This window comes from Benincasa hispida, chromosome 9, assembly GCF_027475165.1.
Source record: "Benincasa hispida cultivar pf3 chromosome 9, pf3_genome.v1.1, whole genome shotgun sequence".
Classification (NCBI taxonomy): Eukaryota; Viridiplantae; Streptophyta; class Magnoliopsida; order Cucurbitales; family Cucurbitaceae; genus Benincasa; species Benincasa hispida.
The window spans coordinates 66708814-66720734 of NC_143486.1; positions in this window are offsets into that span (position 1 = coordinate 66708814).

The following is an 11921-nucleotide window of genomic DNA, read 5'->3' on the forward strand; positions in this document are numbered from 1 at the left end:
ACTCTAATTCGTAAATGATATAAATATTTTTCAGATGTAGGACACAAAACCAAGCCCTTGTTGATGCTAGAAATCAACTGGCTTTCTAAAGTCCCCAACAGAACAAGGGTTAAGCATCAAAGTCAAAAAAACTATCCCCCCCCCCCCCAAGAAAAAAATAAATCCATGTAAGAATAATACTATTTGAACGCATTTAGTGGTTATGTTCGTAGCATGAATAATCATCATTCTAAATATTGCGTAAGGTAGAAGTTGAATAACTATAAAAATAGCTATATAAAAAGTTTAAATGAAAGACTACAGAAATTTAGCTGTGTTGGGTTTTATGTCCTAAAACTCGTGGTTCAAACAATAAAACTTATTCTGAAAATTCAATAAGTTGTTATTAAATATATGAATTGCTTATTTCATTTTAGAAATAAATCCAATAAACTAAATGATCCATGACTGTTACATGAATACTTGAACTTTATGTGGAGACATAAAAGTGGATCAGGTTCAAGTAAATAGTCAAAATGGTTTATAGTATATGAATAAGGTTGGGTGCCTTATTCTGGTAACACTATCGAATGCGGCCCACTCTGTAGTTGTTACAAAGAGTTGTAAAGTGCTACAGAAGAAGTGATCTTGATTTGTACATGTTATGACATGAGAAGTGGGAGCATCCTGTGCAATGAGTTTACACAAGATCGAACCATGAAATAAGTCACTCTTACTTTATAACGCTATTTACTATTGAATACTGACTATTTCAAAGCGATGACCTAGGTAACTTAACCTTAATCCTGAGCTAACTATGAACTCCTGTTTATTCGGGATTATCCTTAGATTTGCATAAGTAAGGGTTGGCTCAACAAGCCGACTCAATAAACCTCTATTTTAAGGGTAAGACTAGGTAGATAGTTGGGGATATAGTGTGCAAGATGGAATTCACTCCTACCCACTTTCTGTTAGGGTTAATGCCCTAAATCTCGTAGGATATTATAGTTTGTAAACATCTGTATGAACAAACAGTTTGATGCTTTATAATATGAAATATTTTATTCACTTCAGTCCATGAAATATGAGATTTTTAGTTCCATTAACCACAAACCAATAAACTAAGATCCCTGGTTATCGTTGTAACTTAAACATGTATGTGGAGACATACAACTGGATCGTGTTTTAAGTGATAACCTAAATGGTCTATAGTATATGGATAAAGAAGGAAAACCTTATCCTATTGACACTATGAGTGTGGCCCGCTTTATAGATGTTACAAGTGTTGTAAAGTGCTATAAATGGTCTGATCCTGACCATTCATGTATTAGACATGCGAGCGAGAATGCTTTATAAAAATGATTTTGTATGAGATCGGACCATGAAATGTTTAGTCTCGTTATATAACGCCGTTCATGATAGAGACTTTCATTTCACTAGGATGACCATAGGTAACATGACCTTAATCCTGAGTGAGTTAGAAACTCTTGTCTATGAGGGCAGTCCTTTGATTTGCATGGGTGCTTGTGGTCAGATCATCGACTGAAACCTACCACTTTGAGATTCGTCTGATTGGGGAGTTGGGAACTCAGCTACACAAGAAGGAATTCACTCCTTCCCCGAAGCAGGGGTAACTAGATAAATTGCTCCTTTAAGGGCTAATTCCAAGGCTTGAACAATGTGGCACCACACCTTTTCTTAGCCCAAGAAGGGTTTACTCATAGTGGGACTATGATGTATTGTTCATTAGAGGAATCAATGGTACTTAAGGAGTTAGATGTAACTATAGGGGCAAAACGGTAAATTAGTCCAGCTGTACTTACGAGCAAGGGTCATCACACTGTTGATTGGTTATATTTGATGGACATAGAAATATATCTGTAGTACGAAGAGTGCAACTATCGGTCTTTAATGGAGTGCCCAACAGTTAACAGATGGTGGATATCATGATTAAAGAGTTTAGTCAGTTATTCATTTACCGTTGGAGCTTCATGCTACAGGACCATAAGGTCCCCTTGGTAGCTCAATGGATTCATGTTGAGAATCAATTTTTGGGTTAGTTTGAAGTGTTCAAATTAACAAGAGGGATATCGATTATATATGATATAATTAAATTAATTAAATTATATGTGATATAATTGATTTAATGTATTTGATACATTATTTGATTGGAGGAATTAATATAAATATGATTTATATTAAATGCCATAAAGTAGAAAAAGAATTATGGTTTATATATTACATATGATGTGATATTACAACTATAGGTTATAAATATAATATAATAAATTAGTTATAAGATAATTAATTTCGATTTTCTCCAATAACCGACTTAATGGTTGGTTATGGACAATTTATGGCAACCGGTGGGATAAAGTGAAAATAGTTTTCATTTTGTCATAGCACACAATTCAACGCGCTAAAAGCATCAAGTTATATGATAGTTTGGTTGAGAGAGTAAACGATCAATCGAGTATTCTATACAATAGTCACTCACTTACTAAACGATCGAGTACCCAAGTCTAAACGACAGACTTCTCCCTTCTCCCACTTACTCAATCATTTACCTGATCGTCTAGTTCCTCCATCCCTCTTCCAAATCCATATAGAGCCCACACCTTCTGGATTCTCACACCAAGAATACCAAGGCAGCCTAGTGGTGGTATTGAGTTTCCGTTTGAGGTTCGAGGATTGAGTTTCACTCGTTGCTGTTCGAGGATATTCCAGAGTCGTGTTGCGTTTATGTTATTGAACGCGTTGCTGAGTTCGATCGAGGAAATACTAGAATAAAAAGTTCTTCAAAGGTATGTTTACTCGATCCTTTGTTCTTAACTTTCGATGCATGTTGTAATTTAGACTTGATGCATAATTGTTCCATTTGATTGTAAATGTGTATGTTTTTTCAAAATGGGATTTAGAACAATCTGCTTCCGCACATTGGTTCTCTAGTTTTAGAGTTCCTTCACTTTTAGGGATAGTAGAGAGGTTGTTTCCTTAATTGCCAACTTTGGGTCTTGAACAAGGCGCCCTACTCTCTCATTGCCCAAGAGGGACTTACTTTGTTGATTGGATCACAAACCAATTGTTCATTAGAGGATCGGTAGGACTTAAGGAACAAGAGGTAATCTCAGAAGTAAAATAGCCACTTCCAACCGTTATTTCAAACAACTTGTGAAAGGTTAACTTACAAATCATGGTTATATCGAGTGGACATAATATATCTACAATGAGGGGAGTGTTACTCTGAGCTATAATGAAGTGACCTATTAGTTAACGAATGGGGGTTAATTCAGTGTAAAGAGTTTAGCCAATTAATCTCGGATTGTTGGAGTCATGATCTGTAGATCCATAAGGTCCCCCTACTATCTCATAAATGGATTAGCCTTAGAGTAGTGTGATAAGTTAATTTGAAACATTCAAATAAGAATTAAGGGAATTAGTAATTATATGTGATATAAATACGCATTTAATTTTGAAATTAAACAAAATTGGAGAATCAATTAATATTTAAATATGATTTGAATATTAAATTCATGAATAAGAATTCATGATGGTGGAATTAGTATTAAATTAATTTAATATTTGATATTGAATTAATTAGAATTAATTAAATTGTTTAATTAATTAATTATTATTAATTTTATTAGAAAATTAATTAATGAATTATTTTTGCAAAATTAATAAAGATTTCTTTTTGGAAAAATTGATTTTAGAAATCAATTACAAGATCAAAATTGAAAAATAAAAGAGATAGAAAATGGAAAATCCCAAAAGTGGGATTTCTCCACTTTCAACCAAGTTGCTCACACACTCTCCACCTTCATCTTGAGTCAATTTTCCAAGCATGAGGTGCAATTCATGCAACAATCCTCTTTGTATGAAAGTCATGCAATAAATAAAGAAGATTGAAGTGGAAATATGCCATGCAACTGAAAGGATTAAGCTGAAAAATCTTCAAAAGTTGAAGAAGACTCTTCAACTGATAAACCATAACCTTTTCTCTATTTTTCCTTAATCCAAGCTTATTTTGAGTCCCACAAATCAATCTAAGGCACCAAAAGGATAGTATGGGCGGCTTTAAGGTGGTTCAGAAGAAGATTTGGAGAAGATTTGCAGTTAGAATTCGAGTTTCAAGAGGTTCTTCAAAGGTATATCATGAAACCCTCTTATTAGTTTATGAGCATGCTTAATTTAAAGCCAAAATTAATGAATTAGAATGCTTATCCGTTTTACTACCTCTTTATGTTTTTTAAATCTAAGAATTGGTATCAAAACATCATTTAAGCATTCAATTTGGTTTAATTTTGCTTTGATGGGTGTTTTTTCATAAGATATATGAAAATGGTGCACTGATATGGTTTTATGAGATTTGACATTTAAATTCTCTTTGATTCTTTTGTTAAACTAGTAATTGGTTCTTGAGTGATGAGATTTTATGTGTTCTCAAGAGTCTAGAATTTATTTGGAGTCATTAGAGTTGAAATTAAGTTGTATTTGAAGAAAGAAGTGAAGAAAGCCGAATTGTAGAAATCTGAAGCTGAGCTTCTGTTCAAGCAGCGTTGCAATGCTCCCCTTAAGCGTTGTAATGTTGCTTATATTTTATTGAGCGAGCGAGTTTCAACCGAGCGTCGAGCAATAAGAATCGAGTTCTGAATCGATTTGACGAGCGAGGATGAGCAAGTTTGACCGGTTTGTCCGGTTTTCTTCAGATTCTGTCCGGTTCGGCCTCAAATGGTTTTTGGCTGGTCCAGTTCAGGCAATTTTGGCCCGATTCAAACTGTTCGGGTCTGATTTGAGGTAGTTCAACTGGTCCATAAGTGTTTTGGAGCCAATTCTTGTTGAATTTTGTAATAACTAGGCATTTGTTTGCTTGAAAATGCCAAAACTAAAACCATATCAGCATGTGTTTTATTATTTATATATGTCATGTATGTCATAATTAAATAAATCTTGTATGTGCATAAAGCATGCCATGTATATTTAAAATCGCACCATAGAAAGCATGTTACATGCATTGAAAGTATGTTATAAAGTGTTATAATATATAATTTGCATGTTTAGGGTTTCTTTTATTTAATATAAATGTTATATTAAATATTGAATGCCTTTGATGTATGTTGTGGATGTTTAGCATGTCTAAAATTTTGTAATTTATTATAAATTGGGTTAGACATTTAAAATCCATACAAAAAACAACTGCATGCTCACGTAGGTTAATCACATGTTTTAATAGTTAAAATAGGTCATTAAACTTATAAAATATGGTTACAAACTCAACCAATCTATAATCCTGTCTAAGGCTGGGGGTATTTAAGTTGACAGTCTACGGAATACCTCCTATTTGGAGATTATGGCCGAATTATTGAGCATTGTTAACCATTTTATGAGCAATACGTGAGCGATGTGAGGTTTTAAAACTGGTTTATCACCTAGACATCGTAGGTTAAATCCAAATATAAACATTATACTTGGATATATACCTAGACTTAGGTTGTTTAATTAGTCGAAACAAGCCTAAGGAAAAGTATATCTCGTTTAATGTTAGAACACTTTAGTGGGAGTTTAATAACATATATAGTATTCTAATAGAACACTTCAGTGAAAATAAATAACATATATGATATGTTAGAATGTTTCAGTGGGAGATTAATAAACATATATGATATGATTATTTTTAGCTCTCACATCCCTAAGAGTTCACGATTGAAATTCATGCAGCACTTCGTGTCACCCTAGGAGTGACCTTCATTTGGAAAGTGTTTACATGAATCGAGAATTTGGTGAATAGGGGAAGTTGTTCACCATAAAATCAAATGTGATGTTTTGATTTTAATTTTCACATCTCAAGATGTTCACACTGTGAGGTTCATGCGGCACTTCGTGTCGATTATACCTCGACTGCTCCATTCGGAAAATGTTTGTGTGAATCAATATCAAGGTGAATGAGGGGAAGTTGTTCAATGGAAAATCAAATATACGATATATTGATTTCAATTCTCATGTCCCTAGAAAATTTCCACCGTGGGATCTATGCAACACTTCGTGCCGATTATACCTTGATTGCTCCATTCGGAAAGTGTTCATCATGAGGTCAAGATCAAAGTGAATGGGGGAAGTAATTCATAGTAAGTAGGTGAAAGATATGTATCAACATATCCTGCGGTCTCTTCTGTTGGTTTGGACCGTGAGATTCCTATGTTGCACCTACTTGTTGTCTTGAAGTCGACATTGCTAGCCGTTTAATGACGACTATCCCTTCGGAGGGTTTTAACATAGGATCCGAAACAACTCAAACTTCAGAAATGGATAGAATTTCTAAAGTCGTTTTCAACTTTGACTTTCCAATTCGGGAGCATTGTTGGGGCTGACTTCTGAGGTCTGAAAACAGAGGGTTACACTTATAGAATTACTAAAAAGTTAGTAATCTCTGATAAAAAATGGTAACAAAATGACTATCGGAATATGAGTTATTCTTGATATAGTATTTAGTCAAGAATGTCTTGTTGTAGTACCATTGCAAAAATAATCTTGGGTATATTATTACTTTGCTAAAACTTGATTGGGTTTAAAAAGAAATTCACTGATAAAATTTGTTTATATTTTTCAGAATGACAAGTTCATTAGTACAATTATTGGCATCTGATAAACTAATTGGGGTTAATTATTGTCACCTGGAAAACAAACCTAATACTATACTGGTGATAGCTGATCTATGGTTCGTTTTAACAGATGAGTGTCCTCCCATTCCTACCTCAAATGCAAATTGAAATGTTCAGGATGCATACAATAGATGGATCAGGGAAAATGACAAAGCCCGTGCCTATATCCTTGCCAGCATATCTGATGTCTTGATGAGAAACACGAGAGTATAGTTACTGCCAAAGAGATTATGGAATCTCTCTGTGGGATGTTTGGACAGCCGTCCTTCTCCCTGAGGCATGATGATATTAAATATATTTACAATTGTCGTATGAAAGAAAGGGCCTCTGTTAGAGAACATGTCCTGGACATGATGGTCCATTTGAATGTGGCAGAAGTAAATGAGGCTGGCGTTGACGAGAAAAATCAAGTTGGTTTTATTCTAGAATCTCTTCCGAAGATTTTTCTACAGTTCTGCACGAACGCGATTATGAATAAAATAGAATATAACTCGACTACTCTTCTAAATGAGCTACAAACTTACTAGACTATGATGAGAGCTAAAGGTCTAAAATTGAAAGTAAATGTTACTACCGCTGAGAAGAGAGGAACGTCCTCCAAAAAGCCTGATATTGCTTCTTCTTCATAGACTAAGAGTATTACAGTTAAGAAGAACAAGGGAAAAGGGAAGAAAAAACCCGCTGGTAAAAGACGCAAGGCCAATGTTGCAGATAAAGGAAAATGTTTCCACTACAACGAAGAAGAGCACTGGAAGAGAAACTGCCCTCGGTACCTTGTCGAGAAGAGAGTAGAGAAAGCAAAATAGGCAAACTAGTTCCTGAAGATTGCTTGCTCTACTTAAGTTGACCAGTGGGAGATGTTGCTGTTGCTATCTGAAGATGATCCTATCTACTTTTGTTATTGTAATAAAATTTATTTTGTCTTGTTATAAAGAAAAATATATATAAATTTTTGTTGTAAATGAAATGTTTATTAGCAAAAGTATGTTTGTTTTATTGCAAAGCAACTTCTGTTAGAACCAACCTAGTTAAAAGCCATTTGCAAATATTTACATATTAAAACGGCTAGAAATCAATCAGGGCAAGTAGTTATTTAACCTAAGTGACAAGTTTAAAACACTTAAAAAGTTCAAAGTGTACAAAACTTGTTAGGTAAAATAAAACCAAAATACTTTGATTGGATCAAAGTATAGAAAGTTTGAGATTTCTAGGACTATTTGATAGAATATGAAATCTAGTAAAAATTTTCTACATCTAGGTTCCTTAATTGTTTTTTAACATCATTTCAATTTTAAAGTATTTCTGAAATTCTATATGAGATATAGAAAACTCATAAAATCTATTTATGATATGTAAAAGTTGTTTACATAGTTCAGAAATTTGAAAAGATCGATATAAGTGTTAATATCGAACCCTTAAGTGTTGGAATATTGTTCGAGATCACTTTGTATTATTTGTTTCCATAAAAGCTTGTATATATCAATAAAGAGTTATTGATTGAAATTGACACTGTAAACAAAAGTTGTTTCAGACAGGTCAAATGCGTCTTACTAAAAGAGTTGAGAGTACCTCGATGTATTGGGAGGAATGTATGACTTCCTAGCCATTATTGAGAAATAAGTGTTGTGACAATAAGATGCATTCCCCATCAAGATGACGACTTGAGTGTTAGCCTTTATGTCCTAAAACTCGTAGTTTGTAAACAATAAAATTATTCTGAAAATTCAATAAGTTGTTGTTTAATATATGAATTGCTTATTTCGTTTTAGAAATAAATACAATAAACTAAAAAATCCCTAACTGTTACAAGAATACTTGAATTTTATGTGGAGACATAAAAGTGGGTCAGATTCAAGTAAATAATCAAAGTGGTCTATAGTATATAAATAAGGTTGGGTTCCTTATTCTGGTAACACTATTCGATGCGGCTCACTTTGTAGTTGTTACAAAGAGTTGTAAAGTGCTACAGACGATGTGATCCTAACTCGTACATGTTATGACATGAGAAGTGGGGGCATCCTATGCAATAAGCTTGTACAAGATCGAACCACAAAATCAATCGCTCTTACTTTATAACGCTATTTACTATTTAAGACTGACTATTTTAAAGCGATGATCTAGGTAACTTGACCTTAATCTTGAGCTAACTATGAACTCCTGTTTATTTGAGATTATACTTAGATTTGCATAGGTGAGAGTTGGTTCAACAGTCTTGGCTCAATAAACCTCCATTTCAGGGGTAAGACCGGGTAGATAGTTGGGGACATAGGGTGCAAGATGGAATTCACTCCTACCTACTTTCGGGAATAGTAGAGAGGTTTTTCCCTTAAGTTCTGACTCCAGGTCTTGAACAAGGTGTCCCACTCTCTCATTGGCTCGAGAGAGACTCGTTTTGTTGATTGGATCACAAACCAATAGTTCATTAGAGGATCAGTGGGACTTCAGGAACAAGAGGTAATCTCAGGGGTAAAACAACCATTTGACGTAGCCGTTATTATGAACAATCTGTGAAGGGTTAACTTACTAATCATGGTTATATCGAGTGGACATAATATATCTACAGTGAGGGGAATGCAACTCTGGGCTTTAGTGGAGTGACTGAGTAGTTAACGAATGATGGTTAATTTGGTGTAAAGAGTATAGTCAATTAATCTCGGATCGTTAGAGCACATTATCTGTAGATCCACGAGGTCCCCTATTAGCTCATAAATGGATTAGCCTTAGACTAGCGTGATGAGTTAATTTGAAACGTTCAAATTAGAATTAAGGGAATTAGTAATTATATGTGATATAATTACGCGTTTAATTTTAGAATTAAACGAAATTGGAGAATCAATTAATATTTAAATATGATTTGAATATTAAATTCATGGATAGAGATGCATGATAGTGGAATTAGTGTTAAATTAGTTTAATATTTGATATTGAATTAATTAGAATTAATTAAATTATTAAATTATTTATTTATTATTAATTTTATTAGAAAATTAATTAATGAATTTTATAAATAAAATTAATAAAGATTTCTTTTTCGAAAAATTGATTTTAGAAATCAATTGCAAATTCAAAATTGAAAAAAAAAAGAAAGATAGAAAATGGAAAATCCAAAAAGTGGGATTTCTCCACTTTCAAAGCAAGTTGCTCACACACTCTCCACCTTAATCTTGAGTCAATTTTCCAAGCATGAGGTACAATTCATGCAACAATCCTCTCTGCATGAAAGTCATGCAATAAATAAAGAAGATTAAAGTGGAAATATGACATGCAACTGAAAGGATTAAGCTGAAAAATCTTCAAAGGTTGAAGAAGACTCTTCAGCTGATAAACCAGAACCTTTTCTCCATTTTCCCCTAATCGAAGCTTATTTCGAGTCCCACAACTCAATCTAAGGCACTAAGAGATTAGTAGGGAAGGCCTTGAGATGGTTGACAAGTAGATTTGGAGAAGATTTGTAGTTGGAATTCGAGTTTCAAGAGGTTTTTCAAAGGTATGTCATGAAAAAAAATCGTTCAACAATCACAATGTAAGTCGTATATGTTTTAGGAAGAAGAAGAAAACTAATTTTTCTTTTATTTCTTTTTGCCACAAAACGAATAACCAACCACTAAGGTGGTTGGAGAGAAAAGAGGAAGTTATTATTCAAAATAATAAAATAATATAAATATGTAACTAACTTATCATATTATATTTATATTAAACTATATGTTATATCAAATATAACATAGTTAGTTTTAATATTGTAACATATACAAGATAAACTATAGTTTCTTTTCTCTCTTTTATGGCATTTAATTTAAATTATAATTATATTAAATTTAATAATTATGAATCACATTCATAAAAAATATATTTGAATCTTATTCAAATATTTATTTCCTTCAATTAAACAATAATGTATCAAATACATTATGACAATTATATCATATAAAATTGAAACAATTTAATTATATCATATAATTAAATTCCTCTTATTAATTTGAACAATTCAAATTAACCCAAAAATTAATTCTCAACTAAATCTTTTTGAGCTACTAAGGGGACCTTATGGACTTGTAGCTTAAAGCTCAAATGGTACGTAAATAATTAATTAAACTCTTTAATTACATTATCCACCATCTGTTAACTGTCGAGCACTCCACTAAAGACCGATAACTGCACTTTTCGCACTACAGATATATTTTTGTGTCCATTGGATATAACCAATCAACAGAGCGATGACCCTTCACAAATTGCTCGTAAGTACAGTTGGGCCAAATTATCATTTTGCCCCTATAGTTACATCTAACTCCTTAAGTACCACTAATCCTTCTAATGAATAATAGATCATAGTCCCACTATGATAAAACCCCTCTCGGGCCAGAAGAGGGTGTGGCGCCATGTTGTTCAAGACCCAGAATCAGCCCTTAAGGAGTAATTTATCTACTTACCTCTGCTTCAGAGAAGGAGTAAATTCCATCTTGTGTAGCTGTGTTCCCAACTCCCCAGTCAGACAAATCCCCAAAATGGTAGGCTTGTTTAGTCAGAAATCTAGCCACTCTCACCCATACAAATCAAAGGAACGCCCTCATAGGTAGAAGTTCACAACTCAATCAAGATTGAGGTCATGTTACCTATGGTCATCCTGGTGAAATAAAAGTCTCTATTATGAACGATGTTATACTAGGACACACAAATACTTCTAATTGTGGAGAGAATCGATATCAGATACAGATACGATACGGAATACGTCCAGATACGTGGTAGATACGTGTCTGATATGTGATTTGAAATATTTGATTTTTCATTTTTATTTTTAATTTTCAGATATGCATATCTGCTTCCAGATACATGAAGGGGATACGTGTGTCAATTTCTTTTTTTTTTTCCTTCAATTTTAAGCTCAACCATTTAAAAAGCCCAACCCACTATCCATTTTATTTTAGTGCATGTTTAAGAGTAATTTTAAAATCATCAAAATCACTTTTTCCATTTTTAAAATCACTCAAAAACACACTTTTAATTACTCAAAATTAATTTAGTTTTCAATTTTACACTTTTAGATGCAATTTTCATATCATCAAAATTAGTTTTGAAGAATCAAACATGTTTTCCAGTGATTTTGAAAAAGACAAAAGTGATTTCAACCATTTTAAAATCACTTCCAAACATAAAAATCCACTTAAATTGAGCAATCCGAAACAAAATAAACTAAAATGATAAAACATTAAAAAAAACCCAAAACGTAATTAAATCTTCATTATTCCCTTATTTCTCACTATTTAAATCATTCACACCCCCTTCATC